At 38.7% G+C, this 23,135-nt stretch overlaps 1 protein-coding gene across 1 annotated transcript in view; it reads right to left on the reverse strand.

The window, feature by feature from the left end:
• The window catches only part of chl1b (cell adhesion molecule L1-like b), a 120,858-nt gene extending 98,298 nt beyond the window's left edge, over nucleotides 1–22,560 (reverse strand). The window contains exon 1 of the mRNA XM_053635830.1: nucleotides 22,474–22,560. The gene's annotated coding sequence lies outside the window, so the exon portion shown is untranslated. The remainder of the gene's footprint in view (nucleotides 1–22,473) is intronic.
• Between the last annotated feature and the right edge of the window lie 575 nt (nucleotides 22,561–23,135).

The raw sequence follows: 23,135 nt of genomic DNA on the forward strand, positions 1-23,135 counted from the left end.
TTACTAAAAATCAGGAACCCAAAGCTAGCAGCACAAGTGCTATCTCGAGCCCTGGCAATAACTGCATTAGCAACACATCACCCCAGCATGCCACTGCTAAAATCAAGCTGTTTGAGAACACTGAAGAGCAAGTTGAGGATGGCCAGGCCAAGGTCTGTTATATGGCAATGACTTATCAGCAAATGATTTCCCACACAACTGGACCACTACACCATGGAGAGAATGGAAAGAGAAAACCCCTTGGCTGTGGGTGCATTGTGCAAACATCACTGCTTCATTTAGTACTGCTCCTGTGTTTCAGTTTCTTTCACGACACTCACAATGGTTCTAGTTTACAACTGGTCTGTGTCTGCAATAACTCATGATGATGAAAGTCAGTGATGCTCATCAGATATGGTATATAAGAAAACTTGCAAAATAAGATAACATAAGATAAATTAGAATACTTGCAAACCTCCTACTGGCAAGCTGTAGAAAGGCTTAAAACCGTAGACTTCATAATACAGTATATACACCACTACAAAGGTAAGAAAATACCTATTTCATATAAAAAAAAAGAGGAATAAGAGTTATTGAAACCTGACAGACCAGTTGCTGTCTCACTGCACTGATGAATGAAAACAATGCTGCCCTGCTATTTTTGAAACCTAAACGGAATCATCCCCCATCCTCTCAGCTCCATTTCAAAATTTCAGGTGAGTCGGATACATTTGCATCCCACACTTACTAATAAAGTACAGGGAATACAATAAGAGCAAACTGACCTAAAGAGACAAACACAATTGAGAGAGTTGGAGATTTGCTGTGAGACTTTCTAAGACAATCTGTATTGTTAGGGAGTGCAGAAAGGTTTTCAGAGGGCTGTAAACTGAGTAAACTTCACAGAATTGCAGTGTTGCCAGGTACTGTATGCCTGTATATTTAATAAAGCCTTGTTAACATTTATTGTATGAGATTACTTATAAGACAAGGCAACTCTGTCAACCTGAAAAAATGAACAAAAAATTTCAAGACCTGTGATGAAAGAGGCAGAAATGTAGCTGAGAGAGGTTTTATTTAACTCATAAAAGGTGAGGAGCAGCGTGGTGGCACAGTATGTAATGTTGTTGCCTCAGAGATCCAGGGTTCCTGGTTCAATCCTGACACAAGCGATCATGTGACATTTAGACCAATTACAGACACGGGGGGGTCTCTGAACCAAAGATACAGTGGTCTGTTCCAAAGAACAGAGTTCTGTTTGGAAGCTCACAAACTGACACCACTGCTCACAGGATGTCTTTTAGCATCAAAGCACAGTTGAAATGGCATGGTCCTAAAGAACATGGCCCTAAATCAAATTTATATATCAGTCATTAAAATCTTAGCTATATAACAAACAGCCATCTGAGCCATTTTTGGTCTATTTCTTGTGTGCATGCACTGTTATTAGACAAAAACATACAAATATATGCCTTAGAGTCCCTATATCACGTATATAACAGTATTGTTGTTCCCTGATAGCTATCAACTTTACTAGAAAAAGTAGGTTTGTAGGGTTTAATGGATATGAATCAAATTCCTTTCAAGAGCTTTGTAATAAGCAGGGTAGAAATCTCCTTCTGCTAACCCAGGCTATGTTGATTCACCCAGACATTTGTTCAGTTATGCATTCCCAGAGCCCTACCCCCTACCCTCACACTAAACTAGTGCTCACCCCTCTAGAGTCAAATGTTCATGTCAGCAAATCTGCTTTACTTTTTTTAAATTAAAAACGTACATGTTTCGAGTCATCCTTGACCACCATGCAATTTACTCAGTAAAGAGTATATATTAGCATATATATTTCTGTAAAAAAAAAAAAAAAAAAAAAAAGGATAAGGGATGTTAAGGGATGTTTTCTTCTGCTGAGAACACAACATTCAAAATAAGGTTGCTGGGGGATGGGAAATTGATCTGAGTGAGGATGGGCTTGTTATGTGTTCATTTAACAGCCTTTCAGTTTTGAATATGTTTCATGGTAGGCCTTTTGTTGTGAACTAAACAGATTAGTGAGTGATAAAGAGGTGTAGCAAATTTAAGGAGAGCTAAAATAGTTATAGTACAGATGAGATATTTTGAAAAATGCTGTAGATTAGATTCAATTAATATAGCCTTATAAAGCATCTACAACTCTTGCACAATATATAAAATATTTTATATCAAACTGGGTTGATCATTTAAGCAAACTTTGATCATATGTGTGAATGTACTGCCTACTAAAGCTATGTGGGGTGGAGATCTGCTAAGAACAAATAATGTGCTGATAGAGAATGAATTGAGAAATGAAAGGAAACACTGAGAAATGACTCAGTGAGTCAAATGAGTCATACGTCCTCTGTTAGTAAGGTCCTGATGGACAGAAACCTCTGAAACACAGTCAAGCACTAATAAGATTACATCTAACCACTGGTGTGGAATCAAAGGTTCTGAACTCTATTAAAACAGTGTCACGATATCATCAATCTTCAATGAAATTTCACTGTTCCCAAGGAACTGATGTTCTTCTCTGTACTTTCTTTGTGTTCCTGTGTCCCATGCAGTTCCTTATAGCATTTTTTTTTTTACTATGTGCCTTCAAAGACAGAGACAGCAAAATCCTGATCCAACCAGAATGAAAGTGGATCCAACTATATAATTACAAAATGAGAAAGTGATTGTTCCTTAATTTATAAAGCAAGAGGAAATACTATAAAAGTGATTTAAAATCCTTATCAGTAATAAGGACACATGGTTCTTATTTAACATAATTCATATAACTCCAATTTTTCGAAAGAAATGCATAATCTTATTGAACTATTCAAATCACAACTGTAGGCAACCTGTTCATTTGATCCACTTAAAATCTTAGTGATAGTTCTGAGAGCAGAAACTGGCCACACAACTAACCTGATTAGGATATTTTCTGTTCTGAGATAGCATTTTAATTAATAAAAAATGAATAAAAGAACAGCTAAGGCTGTTGAAAACCATTGTCTTTCATTCAACCAAGAGATACAGCAAGAATCTCTTGCCATATTTGGAACCAAGAGAGTTAAATTAAATTGCTATTGATTGAATTGGGTCCATTCGAAACAGGCAGAGCAAAGCTTGTGAGCATGGGGACTGCTCAGTTTGGTGCGGAAAAATCCATATCCTCAGCAAGACACCAGAGACTGTGCTCGGCACCATGCAATTGTGAACACTGTTGATGAGACTCACAGAAACATTTTGGCAGACAGTTGATTAATGGCCATTGTTGTCTTATTGTATTGACTCGTGCCATTTTCAGCACTACCAGTGACAGCTTGATGAATGCAGATTGCAACCTGGTGTATCTTCCAGTTAATGCCATTGGTGGCCATCTCACCACAGTGTGCATCATTAATTCTGTACTGTCTTCAGAGGCAGACTGAAAGAAACTAAAGGTAATTAAAAGTCCGAGAGAAAACTGCACCAGTACCTTGAGTAATGTCATATCCCCCATCAACAAACACAACCTTTAGTAATTATCACTCCTCTCTATTTTATACCTGATGTGGCACTTGTTAAACAAAACCTACGTTAGATTCCTTAAATGAGGTCTGTATTCAAGACAGCTTGTTGCCTCTGATGCAGAAGGACAAAGCATAATGTTTCCCTGCTTTAAGGCACTACAAGGTTCATGCAAATGTCCCACAGCCCATGTTTCATTGGTCTCAAATGATCTGGTAGAAAGTGCAGATATAGCAGAAAGAGGCAGTTATTGTATTCTCTGGGCCTCTGGTACATAATGGTGGTATAATGCTGGTTGGGGTGGTGTTGCTACTCTCTGCAGTTAATAAAGTAACATCCCCCACTCATGGGCTCACAATGTTGCTGATTGTGCTGTCTGTCTTCATTCTGTGCTCAAGTGTGCAAGTGTGCAGGAAAAGGCTATATTGCAAAATATCCCAGCAGCACATGTGTAACATTGCCCACATGTATAGCATATCTTCACTCTTTCTGTCTCTGAGGATCTCAGACTGGTTTTGTGTTTAGTTTGTGTTGATGCTGACCTTGTTTGTTCCACATGAATTGGCCATGAGGTGTTCCCACGAGTGATTCAGTGGATGTTAAGCAATAAATTATCTCCATACATATTATACATTTATTTAACTTGTCAGTTAGAGAGTTTATACATCACCCGCTTGGCCGATGTAGAGCAATTTGTTTAAATGTAATGAATTTTGGAATAACTCACTAAAGGCAGACATTTGAGACAGCCCATTGCACATTTGGCTCATTGTGAATGATACTACAGCTGTGAATCTTAAATGCAAAAAAATTTTTCTCTCTCTCTCTCTCTCACACACACACACACACATACACATACACTTTTACCATTCATACATCTCATAAAGACAGTCTCCCTTATCAGTTGCCAAAAAACATCCTTAACCTGCATTTCCAGCTAAAGCTTGTCCTTTAATGTTTGCCAATTTGATGGAGGAACAGACGAATTGTTCATTACTGACAGTGTGAAGTGCAATCATCCATTCCCAGACACAGTCATTTATGAATTCCAAGCATATCTCCTCACTCCACATGTCCATCGTTGAACATGGCAGGTAAGGGCTCCTCACCCTTCCCTCTGCACAATGAGAAGTTGAAGGTGTGCTTTGTGTATTCAAGAGGGAGACAAAACAGTTCCAAAAGCAATCACTTATGGCTTATGTAGAGGTTGGAAAATTCCCTTTTTTTTTTGCTACATTGAAGCACTAGTTTTCTCAGTCTTAATATGAGTGATGGAATGCTTGTGTTAGCAATCACTGCTAGTTGTGCTTTGCCATCTGCACTTCAGTAGGCTGACGTGACTCCACTGCTAATGCTAACTCTCCCAGCAGCGTCTGTCAGCAGAGCTGCTACTGATCCATTTCTATTATTTACACAGCAGTGAGGATGAAAGAAGTCATTATGGTAACAAAAGGCTTCTGTGGGGTAGTAATGAAGCCTTATGTCTGCGTTAAGTTTCGATGGATGGGTTAGTTTGAAGTCCGAGATTATGATGCGCTATTCATTGAGTGTCTTTGTCTGCTGTACATTTGTGTTCTTTCTGTAACACTTCTACACTGACACTAATCTTTGTGATGGTTTTCTTTTTATCAGCATGAGGGTGTGGCAACAGAACTCTTAACAGGCAAAAGTAAGGGAATCCTGTGTTGCCTTTTCTCGCTGTAATTTGCTCGATGAACAGTCATAAGGATGTACTATATATCATGACTTTAAGTTTACTAGCAAGATTATAATAGTCTAAAAAAGGCTGTTTAGGCATGGGAGTGGCTGCTTGGGCATGAATGAAGAGGTTGTGTGAGTATTCGTGGTCCCCTGCCAAAAAAAAACAGCCACAGGAATAGGGGGGTTAATAGATGAGTTGGCACACTAAAGCTCAAACTATGGGGGCCTGTATCACAGCTGGTAAAAGGCTCTGGAAAGTTAGAGTGGGTTGTGCTTTTTAGTATTATTAACGAGAGATTCTTTAGGGAGTCTCTGAGCATCTAATGATATTAGATGCAGAACAGGAGAGGACAAGTGTTTGCCATGAACCCTATTTCTCAGTTCAACTCACACAAACTCTCTCTCTCTCTCTCTCTCTCTCTCTCTCTCTCCTTGTCTCCATTTCTGCATTGTGGGTAACCACAACACAAAAGTATACAAGGACATCTTGACCAGAGGGATAGTTATGGTAGGTCCGAGATGTATGTGCGTGTGCATGTGTGAGACAGTGTGTAGCACAGGCTGAGGGATCAGAAGACCAGGTGTCACCAAGGGCCCCATGTGTTGCCAGTTACCTATGGTAAGTATGTTAGCTACAGTCAACACTAATGCAAATAACAACTGCATCCACCTCAAACACACCAGATGTGAAAAAAATACACTTAATGTCTTTGATGAATCAAATGTAAGCAACCTTTCATTCACAGCTGGTGATCTTTGATATGTGGGCAGACCTTTTTACATTTGTTAACTCTGTTAGTTTGACTGACAGCCCCATAATCCAATTACCAGCATGCAGTGCTCCTCTGTGTGAGGGTCATATTTAACAGAGCAGAAACACATGCTATGTGCCATTTAAGCTGACATATTTAAGGAGGATTCAAATATATAATACATACTATCTATATGTGTGGAGAGCATGTAAAGAAAAGCTGGCTTTAAGTCAGTTACCCATCAGAAAAAATAAACAGTGCATTTGACTGAAAAATGGCAAACATAGAGAAAGGAAGATGACTGTTTTGCAGTCTTAGATGTTTAGTAAAAAACAAAGCACATGCACATATTTGTGCTCACAAATGGGCTTCAGATCTGGCACATTTATGCCAAAATGACATTAACGAATAAAAGTTATGAGAAACTGTTTTGTTTGCATCACTCCTCTGCATGTCAATTTGTACAATAACTGACACTTAACTGAAACCAAATTAACAAACCAGACTTCAAATTTGACAGACTTCAATATTCTGAGCTAGACTGGAATAGTAACAACACACCCACAATAAGACAAGCATGTCAACAAGAAATGTCCCAACCGATTCTAATAAATGCATAACTGACATCAATGCATCCTTAAGTAATGCATCTATTGTTGTGAGTAAAGTATTATTGTTATACATAACATTTCTGCATTTTACACACTGATCAGCCATAACATAAAAACCACCTGCCCAGCACATTAAACTTCCTCCGCACACACTCCCAGCTGTCCACATGATGTAATAGAAAACGTGATTCATGAAACCAGTTATGATGCTCACGTGCCCTTTCTAGGTGTTTTCGGCAGTGGACAAGGGTCAGCATGGGCACTTTGACCGGTCTGCAGCTATGCAGCAAGCTACGCAGCTGCACCATGTGTTCTGACACCTTTCTATCAATTTATAATGTATCTTTATTGATCACAGACCAGTGAAATTCTGATCTTCGTATACACCAGCATATCAGGAAACTGGGGTCAGAGCGGAGGCTACATGAGAGGCCCTTGGAGAGAGGGTTAAGGGCCTTGCTCAAGGGCAACTTGGCAGTGCTGGGGCTTGAACCCCCGACCTTCCGATCAGTCACCCAGAGCCTTAACCGCCAAGCCACCACTGCCCCTGGCTTTCTTTTACAGTCCTCCAGTAGCTCTTCTGTGGGATTGGACCAGACAGGCTAGCCTTTACTCCCCACACACTTCAGTGAGCCTTGGGCAACCATGAACCTGTCGCCAGTTCACTGGTTGTCCTTCCTTGGACCACTTTTGGTAGGTACTAACCACCACATACTGGGAACATCCCACAAGACCTGCTGTTTTGGAGATGCTCTGACCCAGTCGTCTAACCTTACAATTTGGTTCTTGTCGCTCAGATCCTTAAACTTGCCCATTTTTTCTGCTTCCAATGCATCAACTTTGAGAACTGACTGTTCACTTGCTGCCTAATCATCCCACCCCTTGGCAGGTGCCATTATAAAGAGATAGTCAATGTTATTCACGTCATCTGTCAGCATTTTAAGGGGCCAAACCCTGAAGGGGTTGTAGCCCCTATTGTATCTGTTAGTTTTCTTATTATTAGGGGCCAATGGCAGCCCTATGAAGTGTAAGTAGGAAAATGATGAAATGTGGCACACTTATAGACATGGTCATGAATAGTATCTGGACCAATTATGGGGTCTCAAAGACCCCAGCACCACCACTAGTTAAAAATTTGAGAACATCACCACTGTCTACAGGTCATGAGATTTGAAAAATGAACATTTTTGCTTATAACTTTTGACTACTTTGACAGAAAATTATGATCTAGGTGTGTACAGATTCATTGGGTCATGGTGAATCCGTGGATACCAATATGCAATTTGAAATTTGTCATATATTGTAATATTTTTTAAAATATTTGACATATCGGCACAAAATTTCATAGGGATCATTCATAGCGTGTCCTTTAGGTACCTGAAAGAATTTTAATACAGCGCCACCTAGTGTTCTAGAGGTATACGGTTTTATGTAAAAACACAACTTTTGATGTGTGGAGCAGTGTGATAAACAACAATCATTAATTCTGAAGGTCCTGGGTTTGATTCCCATGTGGTGCAAGTTCTTAAAAGTTTGTGTAATGTTTTGTATTTCGGTTCCTTTCTTTTGTGGCTCAGCATTGAATTAACCTTTCAACCTCTTGGCATGCAAATAAATGCCTCTGTTCATTTGCTGTTCAACCTTGTTCTCAGCTGTGCTTCTGAAATTTCTGAATCTTTTATTCATTCATGTACATTCTATTTCTCCTCTTCATGTTCTTCAGGCTCTGCATTGTGCTTGCTGTGCCTTTGGTGCTTGGTCCCTTTAAACGCTGTTTGAAGCTTTCATTGTTTTATTATGGCTAATCAGTGTATGCAAATTAAATAGTCAAAATGTGCTTTTTACTATTTTGTCTTGCTTTTCAAAGAAAAAAATCAATTACAAAAACTACAATTTCAAAATATTTATTTAACACTGAACATTTTTTTCATTCCAGCAGGCGTAGGCTACCAATAAGGCACAATATAACTTTAAATAAATAAATTAGTAAAATAAAAATATTTTTATGTGGTCATCTTTGAGCCCCCCTTGAATAGCCGATGTTAGGCCTATAACTGACTGCTGAAAGAATGTAACACTCTGTAGCCTACAACTAAAACTGCATTAAAAAGTGCATTGACAAGAGTGCAAAAAATTCGTTTCTATTCGGTTATATACGGCTGATTATATTGGGGATATACACTGCTCGCATCCCTGTACACCTCGCGGAGTATTAGAGTAGATATAGTATAGTTAGATACGTTATTAATGTTATGTTCCTTGATAGATTTAGTTAGGTTAAACTTTAGATTAGTTAATTTAGTCCCAGCTGGTTTTTCCGCTCCCAGTCCATAGTACTAGTTCATGTTTCTTGTTTTGTGTTTTGACCCTGTTTTCTGTGACCGCGACTCTGATTCCTGCTTTGCCCCGTTTATGCCTGTTTGCCGATCGCCCGACCCTTTGCCTGTCTTGACTATGTTTTTTGGATTACGATTTGGATTTGTCTGCCTGCCCTTAAATAAATGCGTCTTTACCTGCTTCCGTACTCTACTCCCTTACGTCTCGCGATGAGACAGAATACTCCGGAACAGAAACAAAACAAACGCATGTGTCCTCAGTAAACAATGTCATGGTTGTCAACATCCAAAGAGCACGTAGCTCATGCACGTAGCTCGTGTATGTGCGTGCCCACTCATCTCTCCGAGCGCACTGCCGGAAGTGGAGGTCGTGACATTCGCGAGTCTCACGCTGGTTGCTACGCTATTTGGTCGCGTCATCAAACACGTCATTGTTCGGTCAAATTTATTCGCCCTTTTCACTTATTTGGCTGAACACCGAAAGTGCTTTTTTTGCTATTTTCGGCCGAATAATTTCGGTTGCCGAACATTCGGTGCAGCCCTAGTTCACATACTTTTGCCACTCACAGATGTGTAATATTGGATCATTTTCCTCAATAAATAAATGACCAAGTATAATATGGTTGTCTCATTTGTTTGTCTAATTTTAGGACTTGGGTGAAAATCTGATTATGTTTTAGGTCATATTTATGTAGATATACAGAAAATCCTTAAGGGTTCACAAACGTTCAAGCACCACTTTAGCATTATGAATTCTGGAATATACAAAGGGAGAGAGAATAATGCAGTTGAGAATAAATAAATAAAAATCTCCCTTCAAATAAATATATGTTAAACAAATAGGGGTCACGATTTGGCCAACACAAAAAGGCACATGGAGAAAAATAATAAAGGTTACTGGTTCTCTGTAGGTGCTTCATGGGTCAGATATGTCATTATGAATGTGAGGATTCTGGTCCCCAAGCACAACACAGATTACTTGTTCTGTATCTTGACTGGTTTGGCAGTGTCTCTTATAACAGTTGCTCTTTCTGCAGGACAAGAACATTAAGATCTGGACTATAACTGTGCTTTTGGCCTCATTGCAGGTCTTTTTTTCCTCCATTTTTTTCCACAGCATGCCAAGGTCAGACACAAAGACTGTTCTCATGTTCTCATTGCACCAACCATGTTAAATATTTTCTAAATGGCCTTCCCAGTGAGACATAAAGTCAGAGTACTTACAAAATGTATAGGAAAGGTGTATTAGGGTAAAATATTTAATGGTTAATGCAAATTTATGTTTTGTAACTCTTTGGAACAGTGAATCAAATTACACTCGAAATTTGGCAAAATAAATTTATCTTTTTCGTCTTGCGGTCTTGCTGCCAAATGTAGCATTGTAAAATGTAATCTCTATATGCTAGATATTGCATAAACTGCTTCTGTAGCACAACTACTTAGCATGCTCTCTGTGTTTATTCTGTTGTAGTGAAAGCTCATGATGAACACACTGAAGCTCAATTAGGGGATAACAGTGTCGGGCTCAAGGCTGTAAACAAGATTTTGCAATTCAGAGCACATGAGCGCATGTTGCATACATTTTGGTCTCCACCATAAATGTTACTAAAGCATCATGACCTGCAATGTAATGCATTTCCTTATATAGTACAGTACAGCCCCACAAAATGGGATGAATGCTATTGAGGTAGAGTTTGTGTGGGTCTGCTGCTCTGTGTGACAGATAGACTTTGTGGTCTGAGCCAAATTGGAGTGTTTATTAAGAACATAGCTCACGGTAAACAAAAAGAGAGAACCGCATTAGACAAAGCATGAAGCCAAACAATTTACCCACACAGGCAGTTGTAAGCAAGCATCTGGCATCCATATTTTTGTAGGCTTGTTAAACAGAGATATGCAGTTTTACAGCAAGTCATTTGGTGTCTGCTGACAATATGCAGTGGAAAATAGGACATGTGGAGCATTCTGACTTTCTCAATGCAGACAACTGGTAGCTGTGCATGAATAAAGCAGATGTGTTGCTAATAATAAGGTTTAGAACATCATGTAGATCAATTGCTAAATGCTGGTGAAGGAGGATATGTTGATTAACGATACAGTGAGGCTCAATCAATACTCCATTTCCATGTTTCTATAAGTTTCTAAATGGTGTCTTCCTGTTACAGAGAGAAACTGAAGGCTGAAATTAATGGGAAACCTCTGCATGTTTCATATCACGTCCCATAAACACAATGAGCCTTTTCACTGCTAAGGTCCCTATGGCTGTCACATCTATCCTGCTTCATCTTTTCTCCCCCCATCCATTCGTCCTTTCCTCAATCAGGGAGTCCCCACAACTTTGCGCATACCCCCAAACTGTCTTTTATGGGGAGTACAGGGGACAAAGGTTGCTATTCCATTACTAGTCGAGAACATTCATCATTTTAATGGATCTTGCCTTTACGCATATATTCAGCTTTCTACAGGCTAAGCTCCTGTTTTGTGGTATGTCCTCCATACATATTAGGTTTAAGGTACACACCGACAGATTTCTAAAATTGATAATTTCCAGAAACTCAGATATCATAATGTGTATCAGATAGCATAGCCAAGGTCATAAAAGGATCACAGCAAATTTGGATATAACGGCTGTGTTACATTAGATATATGTTTAGATAAAATAGCAATTTTAGGGGGGAAAAAACCCCAACCCTATACCATTTTTAAAACATACGGAATTGTTAAGGCAATTATTAATAATAAACTTATGCTGTTTAGAATACAACATATTACAATACGATATTATATCTAGATTTTTATGGTTTCTGCAACTCAATATACCACAGTTAATGTACTGTATGTGTTCCTTTGCTTGCTTGCTTTCTTCAATAGTGAGGAAATTTTTGCATTGTTACTACTGACACCAAGGCAAAGAGCAATAAGAGGAAAGGTGTTTCACCACTGTATAAGGGCTTCGGTAATGATGTGCTTAGCTGCAACAGAACAGTATTGACCATGTCTCCTGTTTTTCTGAAATACCCCAGTAATCACCAACAGCCAGAGGGTGTATTTTCAGGATTTCTACAAACTCGTGTCCACCACTCCAAACCATTCATATGGTATAATCTATATATTATATAGTATATATAATATGATTCATAATAGTATAATAACGCATGATAAAGAGATCTGAAATACTTCCTTTGTGAAGATTAGATTATACTGCTATAGATATCAAAATTAAGCTTTATTTCCGGCTGTAGTGTATTGATTAAAATTTGCTGCAAAGTGGTATCTTAAACCTATAACCTCACTGCACATTTTATCCCCACGTATTCAATTTTATGTGATATCCTGAAAACTAGAACATTAGGATTATATGGTATTCATACCATTAGGGTTCTGCAACACCTCATTGTTAATAATCTGCAAAAAAAAAATGTAATAGAAGACCAATAGCTATATCCCATGTCATTCTGAAAAACACTAGCAAACGTTTCTCACACATCCAACACTCCAAATCACTCTCTGATATGGCATTATTTTAAACTGCCAGAAAGGTATGGAAATTGCCATTGATTTTTTTTTTTTTTTTTCAGCACAGGGGCAGAAATCATCTTGAAACCAGAGCGTACAGCTTCCCTTTCTTCCATTCATCCTTCCAAAGTCTAGGGAGCAAAGCAGCTCTGAACATGTGTGATAACATTGACCTCACACTCAGGTTCGTCCTTCAATGGCCCAAGCAGATTAATTGGCTGTGGCCATCCAATGGCTCAAGGGTCCTGTTTAATAAGATATGTTCTATGCAGTACTTGCCCCCACCGTTTTTGCCCTCCCATGTGCTCACTGGACAGCAAAGGGTGTCATTCATGTACACTCATGCATGTAAGGTAACCTCTCCCCAAAGTCAGCTTTTTTTTGGATTGCAAACAAATTGATATGTGACGACATGGGGTTCAACCTAAGGCTGTATAGGTAATCATGATTTTTGAATTTGTGAATAAATTTAACCTAATCAATTGTGTAATTGGTGAACTTTGCTAAAATTTGCTACTTGGCTAATATTAGACAGCAGTTTTGATGTATAAAATCATAAACACCCTATTCACATCTTTGAACTTTCTATCTGATTGCATACCATGGTAGCTTGCTTATTGCTTTTAGCACACTAAAACTACTTTTTTCCTAGTTGAAGGATTATGATTTTATGCAAAATAAATATGATTATCATTTTAGTCATCATAGATCAAATCAGCATCACAGTAACAAAGAAAGCTGGTAGCTCTGCATTGGTATAACAATATTTTATTTAGTTATTTAACCTATATATTGGAGAAAAACGAAATGCTTTCAGTGATTTTGTGATTAAATATAAAAATCAAAGATAGCGAAGATATTGATTATATTAGCAAACCTGCATTCTACTATGGTCAAGTTTTTTATCAACTGTTTTTCCGATGTCAGACATTTCACAATTACCGTAATTTTCAGACTATTGAGTTCACCTGAATATAAGCCGCACCCACTAACTTTAAAAAGAAAAAAAAATTTGTACATATATAGGCCGCACTTGTCTATAAGCCGCAGGTGTCCACGTTGTAAACATGAGATATGTACACAGAAAGATGTTACACAGAGATTTTTTTTAACTTTTAATTAAATACGTACCGTAAATGCTTTATTCCGAACAGTGCCTGTAACACGGCTGGTTAAAAAAATAAAAAATACAGTTGCCTACCAGGAAAAGTCATTGATCGCTATCTTCATCTTCCTCCTGCGCACTAAAACCACTAAAGTCGTCTTCTTCAGTGTCGGAATTGAACAGCCTCAGAATTACCGGTACTTCGTCACACACTTCCTCAGTCTCTCTTTTGTTGTCGCTCTCAATGTCACTTACGTCTCGAGGCAAATTCGCCCTTGAGCTCGTGCTGTCCTCTTCATCACACAGCAGTCCAGCCTTTCGAAACCCGCTGGTGATAGATTTTTTGACACTGCTCCACGCTGTTAGGATCCACTGGCAGACTTGAGCAAAAGTTGCTCCTCGCATGCTATTTCCTTCTTCGACAGCCAGATCGATTGCCTTTAACTTGAAAGCTGCATCATATGCATTTCTTCGTGTGTTTTCCATGATGAGGGTGTGTGCATGAAGCGCAAAATGACTGATCTGAAGAATTTAGTGTGAGTGCGTTTGATTTAATTCGAACAGTTTCATTGGTCGACTGTGACCTGTTCAGTAATTTCATTGGTAAGCTCGTTAGCCCGTAAAAATCCATAAATTAGCCGCATCATTGTTTAAGCCGCAGTGTTCAAAGCGTGTGAAAAAAGTAGCGGCTTATAGTCCGGAAATTACGGTAACAGGGCCATGTGTGTTTGTCATTAACTTTTTCGGAATTGTTTAGGAATTACAGCAATTTTTTTTTACATAGTCCCTATATTTTCACAGACTCAAAAGTAATTGGGCAACTGACTGATAAGCAATTTTGTGGATAATGATGGTCTGTTTCCTCATTATTTCGTGACAAATTAAGGAAATAAAAGTTCTGGAGATGATTCAAAAGTGTTGAATTTGCATTTGGTAGCTGTTCATGGGAACTCTCAATATGTGGCCCAAAAAAGGTGTTGATGCAAGTGAAAGAGTATATCATTAGGCTGAAAAAACCCCAAAACAATTCAATTCAACATTTTGAATAATTCTTGAAAAGAAGAGCTCAGCAAAAGGCCTAGACAACTAAAGTGGATGAATGCAGAATTCTTTCCTTGGTGAAGAAAAAACCCTTCACAACATCTAGCCAAGTCAAGAACACTCTGGAGGAGGTAGACACATCACTGTCAAAATCTACATTCAAGAGATGCCTTCATGAATGTAAATACAGCGGGTTTACTACAAGGTGCAAACCACATGTAACACTCAAGAACAGAAAGATAAGATTAGATGTACCTTTATTGCTCCCCGTGGGGGAAATTCAAGTTGGCTAGATTAGACTTTGCTAGTAAATATCTGAAAAACTCTGATCAGTCCTGGAACAAGACTGATGTCTTTGGACATATTAAACTAAGATTAACTTGTACCAGAATGATGGGAAGAGAAGAACGTGGAGAAGGAAAGGACGTGCTCATGATCCAAAGCATACCACATCATCGTGTATGGCTGCCAATGTAACTGTAACTGGTATTTACTTATGATGTGACTGCTGATAGAAGTAGCAGGATGAATTCTGAAGTGAATATAACTATACTTTGGCATGTCACAGTACAGATGGATAATGAATGAAAACATACCATGTAAGCAACCCAAAGCTTCTTAAGGCAAAGAAATAAAATTTTCTAAAGCAATCAGTCACCTGACCTCAACTCAACTGAGCACTTATTGAAGACAAAACTGAAGGCAGAAAGATCCACAAACAAGCAGCAAATGTACGCAGTTGCAGTAATGGCCTGGCAAAGCATTAAGTGAGGAAACTCAGAATTTGATGATGTCCATGGGCTCCTGACTTCAGTTTACTTACTTATTTACTGCAATTTTGGATCCAAGTATAACAATAATTAGTATATTTATAATTATGTTAGTTTGTCCAATTACTTTTGAGCCTGTGAAAATGGAGGGACTCTTCAAAAAATGGCTGTAATTCCTAAACAGTTAATGGAATGTTTTTGTTAAATCGCTTAAAGCTGAAAGTCTACACTTCAATCACATCTTGATTGCATAATTATGGTGGTGTACAGAGGCAAAATTAAGAAAATTGTGTCACTGTCCAAATAATTACAGACCTGATTGTAAGCGAACAAAACATCATACAAAAAGATATACAATTTTGTAGCCACATACTTTTCCAAGTAGTTTCACTATAATTACTGAATATTTTAAGCAGATACTAAATATGTATAGTGATTAATACATATAATTGATAAATATTAATATAATTATTGTATTAGTAAATAATAAGCTAGCATTTTAATAAATTGGATAAAGCAAATTCATCAAAATTGCATAGAAACAGCCACAGACTTGAGCACCCAGAATTGTGCAGAAATAAATCTGATTCTTGAAACTGTTCTACACCATCAATGAATTGAGTGCAAATAATGGATCAGTTTCAGCTACTTGGTAGCAAATTCCTGCTCACTAGTCCCATATTTATATGCTCTACACTCTCAGAAAAAAAAGGTTAACAAACCATTCCTTTCTTTGTCACTGAGGTGGAACCTTTATTTAATATTTTATTTACCATATTTACTATTAAATATGCATTTAGCTCTTATTTAACATTTCATGCACATCTTTCACCTGGAAATACAGATATAGTGCATCTTTAAAATAAGATTTACAATACATAAATAGACCGTTTAGAGTAACACTTTGAAGATACGCTACATACACTTTTCTAGGTAAAAGACTCTAGGTATAATAGGTGTACACTTGAGGGTACCAGGTTGGTACACTATGTATTTGTGCAGCCTGCTCCAATTTGCCCTCATACAGTACATCTAATTTACATAAAATTTATGCAGGTGTTGAGAGCGTGTGAACATTTTATTCTCAGCACAATTGATGCTCCATGATGCATCTTGTACACAAATGCCCTTTGTTGAAATTCCCTCAGTTGAAAGACCTATGAGCTAATAAAGATTTATGTATGCGCATTCTGATTCACATACACAAATTAAACTACATTAAACTGCATTACCTACAATTTAATGCCAATTTAATATACAACAGTATTAATGTTATTTTCTATGTTTATTGTTATTGTACAGTTATGAAATATTATACTGTTATGTTATAGTACTCTTAATACTCTAAGTAAAGCATACTATGTCACTTTACTTGCTATAATTATTGATGAATTTGCTTTTGATTATTTAACTAGAAATCAAGCATTTTTAGGACTTTTATAATATTCTGTTCAAATTTCAAACCACTCTCACCAGAAATGAGATATGCCAAAGATGACACTGATAAATAAAGTAACTGCTCATGGAAAACACTCTTGCTGCATCATCATTTATTACAAAATTCTGCTTCCATCACCCACCTGCTCTACTGTATACATGCAGTGTATGTCAAATTCAGGTCAACCAACCATAAAAAAATATTTTGTGAAATTAAAGTTTGTTTAGAATTTCTGCCATTTCTATTTATGTCATAGTGCAAGTTCAGAATTCAACAGGCTGTATGGAAACATCTGGGTTATGCATGTAACCCTGTTCCCTGAGAAGGGAACAAGACATTTCATGAGCTTCACTCTGTGGGAAGCGCCCTCACATGTGACTGAGATCTGAGGTCCGTGTAAAATCACGTCTATTTATAGGCCTGCTGTGGTCAGGTGACGTAGCATTTCACGCACCTCGTGACTGTAAACCATGTCAACAGCTTCTATTATCTGAAGCGAAGACAAGCACAGGCATGCCCTAGCATGACAAAATGCATAACCCAGACATTCCCTTTCAAAGGGAACTCAATGTTGCATGAGCTTCACGCTGTGGGAATGAGTATACCCACTCAGCAATACTGAGGGTATGGCCTGGCACAGAGGCTCCATCAATAGGGGCATGGCTGGCTGAAATTGTGGCCATGTAGACCCTAATTGTAGAGCCAACCCTGCTGAGAAACGTTCCTGTAAGAACTCCAGGATTGTAGCTATAGTTACTGGGTCTCACTGATTGTTCCTCACACCATGATAAAAAAGTTTCTAATTGAATGTATACAATTTTCTTGTGGATGGTGCTCTAGTGTTTAACATGGTCTCTACAACCTCCATGATCTGCACAGTTTCCATAGTTCCACAGCAGGCAGTGTGTTGTCTCCTCGAAGGCAAACACGTCCGCTTCTACTCTGCAAAAACTCTGCCATATGGAGTCACCCACTTGTGGACAAAGCCTCCAATCCCCGGGCCTCAGCCCCTGCCTCGGCAGGATGTCTGCCCCCACATTCCAATTGCCCAGAATGTACATTGAACTTACTGACAAAACTTCCCCTCCACCAAAAAAGAATTAGTTGAGCCTGACATTACCGTCTTGTGATGAGAGATGCCCCTAGAGTGTGACCCAAGGCTATATACCGGGGACAACTCCAAGTTCTCAGAGCATGTATGCATCACCGCGTGACACTGATCACTCTCGGGGATTTCGTCCTCGGATGAAACCCCCAACTTTCAGCCACTACTGAACAGTCTCAGGTGCAATGGGCCCAATGGTATGAGGTTGACTGCTGCAGCCATAAGCCCCCACAGTCTCCATAGAGACTGGAAGGGATGCCCAGACCTAACTTTATCTTGCTCAATGTTGATAGGATTGCCCTACACGTGTTGGGGATAGACATGCCCTCATCGTATTCAAATCCCATATAACCTCTAGAAAAGTTGCTCTCAACATGAGCCCCAAGCTACTCACGTGGGCGAGAACAACGTCTTGATGTTGACTCACCAACTTCCTGGACCACACTAGAATTAAACAGTCATCCAGGTAGTTTAGCACACGGATGGCCTGGAGTTGCAAAGGAGCCAGGGTGGCATCCATGCCCTTTGTGAAGGTGCGAGGGGTTAAATCTAGAAAGGAAAAGGAAAACCCAATATTGATACTTGTTGCCTCCAAACACAAACCTGAGGAACTTCCTGTGATTGGGCAGTGGAATATGCATCTATTTTAGATCTATCGTCACAAACCAGTCCTCAAACTGAGTCTGTGGAACAATAATTTTGAGCGTCAACATCCTGAACCTTCATGTCCAAAGTGTATGGTTCAGATGACGCAGAACTAAAATTGGCCGCATACCTGTCTTTTCTGTGGACCAGGAAATAGCGGCTGTAAAACTGCCCTCCCTTGGAGAAGAGGTACATGTTCCATGGCCCTTTTTACAAGAAAGATATCCTTTTCTATGGCAGACAGAACCCATGGAGACACATTTGGCAGTAGTTTCGATGCTGTCAGATGGTCTTTTAGTGATGTTATCTCTTCCACATTTTGCTGGAGGGAAAGCATCAGATTTTCATTGCCCTGTGACAGCTCACTGACCAGAGAAAGTGTAAACTTGGGATGACATTGGCTAGGGGAGCCCTACAGTAATACTGGCGGCTAACTGCCCTAACAACCTCTTATCCCCTGACACCTCCCTTCGTGGCCCCCAGGACCGTGACTTTTTTGGCTTTTTGGCATTGATTATAATTTTAAATCATAGCAAAATAGCTTTACTGTTTATGTCCTCCAATGGCTGAATAATCTCACGTCGTGGGGTTATAAACACAGCTTTCCCCAGAAGCGTGACACTTCATGGTGCACTTCCGGGAAAAAAGGGGAGTTCTCTGTGGTGTGATGTAATGCTCTCCTTCTCACTGGCTCCCCACTCTGAAGGAGGGAGCCTGAGAAGTGAGAGAGCCAAGAGCTTAGCTGATTCATTATGTCTTTTTTATTAATTGGTTAATTAATTAATTAATTAATTAATTAATTTATATATTATATATATATATATATATATATATATATATATATATATAGGGCTGCTGCAGCATATTCCACTCCCATAAAAATGATGCACTGGCTCCCTCCTCGGGCTCCTCGGAGTCAGAGAGGGTGGGTTGATGCGAGCTGCAGTCTTTTTTTTTAAAACCTGGAAGCGAAGCGTCAGATCGATAGAAAAGAAGAAGAGATAGAACAGCACTCGTTTTCGATTCCCCCTCCATACATACCCCCATGATACCCTCATGATCTGAGCCGGCTGGCTGCCTCGACAGTGGCCGGCCCAGAGTCCTGAGGTTCGGAAACCCATCTTGTTTCAGCTGAGAAGATAGAGAGAGCCAGAAGCGGAACCATGCCATATCGGGGTCCACTCCCATACACTTCACACAGAAAGTGTCCCAGCCCTCCCCTGTAATGAATGGGAGCAAGGATTAACACACTTCCTGAACTCTCATACTTTTCTTTTCTTTTTCCCCAAAGGGAAAAAGTGGTGTCATTTTACAGGTGCCATTTTACAGTCACGCGATGTGCGAAATGCAACGTCACCTGGCCATGGCAGGCCTATAGGCGTGATTTTACACAGACTTCAGATACCAGTCATGAGCAAGGGCGGTTCCCACAGCGTGAAGGTTATGCAATGTTATGTCATATTGCTTCAGAAGTCTGCTACTTTACATGAAAAAGAGGACAAAAGGCATACAGCATATTCTGGCAAGGGCACAGGTGTTTTTGTAGTGAGTTCATATAACTAACTGAATCGAGAGTCACATATGGAGATGGAAGCGTGGCTGTGGATTTGATCTCTGGCTGTGATAGTTGGATAAAAATAGTGAGGGGCTCAGTGAATATCATCAGGGACCGCGTGGATTCTCACTCTCAAATCAAAGAAAAATTGTATTATTTTTTACCATAGAGGTGCACACAAACTGTGTGCCCTTAAACATATGTAAGATGGTTAGGTAGGAATAGCTTATTAACCAGTAAACATTTTGGTAAACTACTAAAAAAGCTTAAGAGTGACTCTCCTAACACATCAGGTGTTTTTTTCCCCCTGATCATTGGAAAGGCACCAGAAAGGTTTTCATACCAATATATCCAAATTATGATGTGGAATTATGGTTATAAATATTGAAACAAATGCTGTATTGCCTACTGCATTATGTGCTGAATCCACTGCCTGGGATTTGCTATGCATTTGTAGACTTGAAGCTCATCCAATCAGTTAATTCCTTTCATTAGTTTGGAGAGGCAGAGAAAGAATTTGGCCTAATTTTCTTGGTGGGGAGCTAGTGGCCTCAATAGGCAAGGCTTGCCACATAAATGTTCATTAGGATGATGAGAGCATTCTATTATGCGTGAAAACATAGTCGAAAGAAAATTACTTTGTGGAATTTTTGCAATGTATATTTTATGGTTGTATGGTTAGTATTTGAGAAATCATTATATTAAACACTGTGATATCATCTGACCAAAATCCCTGAAAATCTGCATGTGAAATAAGGGAATATTTTTAAGCCTTCACACTCCTGTTATCATTGCATATTAAATTGGGATTCAAAGGCACACATCTGACCTGTTTTGTTTTTTGTTTTTTTAAACAATAGTCCAGTAATATATATGTAACTGTGATCTTTAGCCCTTTTTTTGCACCCGACAGTGTACTGTATCATTGCAGTCTGTTTCCTAACTCTCTACTTCCTGAACCAGTAACCCATCATCCACTACCCAATTCAATTACAAAGTCTCAGCATACTGGAGTCTTCTGACAGCAACCTGGTGTCTGTCTCTAATGCGAATTTAATTGTTATCATTAAATTGGTGTAGCTCATCTCACTGTAATGGCACATTCTCTCTGAGATATAATTTAATTTTGTATCATTACAGCAAAGCCACAGTGATAATTGTTCTCTACAAATCGGAAATGGAAACACTCATGAAGTGTTGCTGAAAATGGTGTGTAATAAATAATGCACTCAGGATTCAGATGCTTGTAAAAGGGCAAGAATAATGAAATAGCAACAGGCAAGTCAGAGTGAAGCAATCACCTCCTTCACTCCCTACTTCAGCTCCCTTTATTTATTTATATTATTTTACCAACATTCATAAAAATATCAAAAGTACTACAAATACAAAAACAGATAAAAAGATGCTTATTTAAAAACTGAAATTAGTAGTATAATTTGGTGTATATAAACACTTATAAAAGGGTGATTTTTTTTTTGTAAATAAAGCTGTTTTAAGCTTTTTACCAGGAGTGTAGGAGAGAATCAATCACCTTATTCAGTTCCTTCTTCAGCTTCATACTCTTACTTATTTTTTTTTTTTTTTTTCCAACATCCACATCAGACAATCAAATCAGCACCAAAATAAAGCTCACATTATGCAATGCAACAACAAAAGGAAAATACTTACTACTACATTACAACATTAGAAATATAGCCTATACTAAAAATACAAACGTAGATACCACATTATGCAGTTCAGGCACTGAAATTCAGCATGTGAAGAAGTGTGCTTTTCAAGATCACTACAGCATTCTGGTGGTGTGCTTTTTTGGATATGCCTATGGTAGCCTGTTTACAGCACCATAGGAAATAATAATAATAATAATAATAATAATAATAATAATAATAATAAAAAATTTAACACGGTAAGTTTGATGGACGGACCTTTCTGTTGGATTCATCAGATCTGATCATAATGACTGAATGACGGAATTGTTAAATGAGAAATCTGGACAATTCAGAAGCTAGTAGTCATATTTTGACTTAAGAGAATGTATGTAAAATTAAAGTGAAATAACATTTGCAACAACTAAGGTTGTGCAGACTTCATAGTGTGCGCTACTAATGCTGAAGTGAAAGTGGTTTTTATCCCATTTCTGTGCAGGATGCAGTGAAATAACGCACACATGATGTGATATTAGAAATGGAGCGTATTATGGTACTTTTTTTTTTTTTTAAATCATCAGACCAGTGGTGTTCACTGACTTTTCCATCATCATATCCCACTGTCATCGGTACATACAGCAAAACAAAGTGGACAGATTTCACGTGGTGGTTTCAAGTGATTTAAGCCAGAAAGCTAAAATAGTAATATAAGTCAAACACGAATTTGTGTGGAAAATGTAGAAAATATACATACGTTGCCTACCTTTCGGAAAACGGTGTGTGGAGAGCAATAGCTGGAAGAAATCTGGGGTGATAATGTCTCGCACGAGATTCTATCTTTTTTTTTTTTTTTCCTCCGCTAAAGACAATATAGTAACGCAACAGCTTTGCTCTGCTCTTTGCTCTGCTCTGAAAGAGATCAGTTGCAGTCAATGGGCTTTTTTTTGTGTTAATTTTTTTTTTAGAAATCCATGGCAACCGAGAAAAAACCTCCGCAACTTCAGCACGCTGTGACCGGGTTAACACACACGCACGCGCGCGCGCACACACAGACGCAGAATGACAGCGACATCATTCCCGCGAACAGAATAACCAGGCGGTAGGTACTGACGCGTGAGCTGGGGGAAGGGGTCTACTAGGAATGTTTCCTAAACCATACATAACTACTCGTGTTTAAATATTCTGGGAAATTCATGGCATGTTCGATAATTAAAAAAAAGACTTATGGACTGATATATATATATTATGAATCGTTGTATAGCAAATCCGTTTCGACATTAGGAGCATAGTGTCTGTTAATCGTTTAAAGCTTACTAGCCACGTTACAGTAAACAGTGCCAACTTGGTTTTTCAGCACCTTAGACAGCAGCTTCTAATCACTACTCGATTCAATCTGTCTGGTTTCACATTTGGTCCAGATGGTCA

This window comes from Ictalurus furcatus, chromosome 11, assembly GCF_023375685.1.
Source record: "Ictalurus furcatus strain D&B chromosome 11, Billie_1.0, whole genome shotgun sequence".
Classification (NCBI taxonomy): domain Eukaryota; kingdom Metazoa; phylum Chordata; class Actinopteri; order Siluriformes; family Ictaluridae; genus Ictalurus; species Ictalurus furcatus.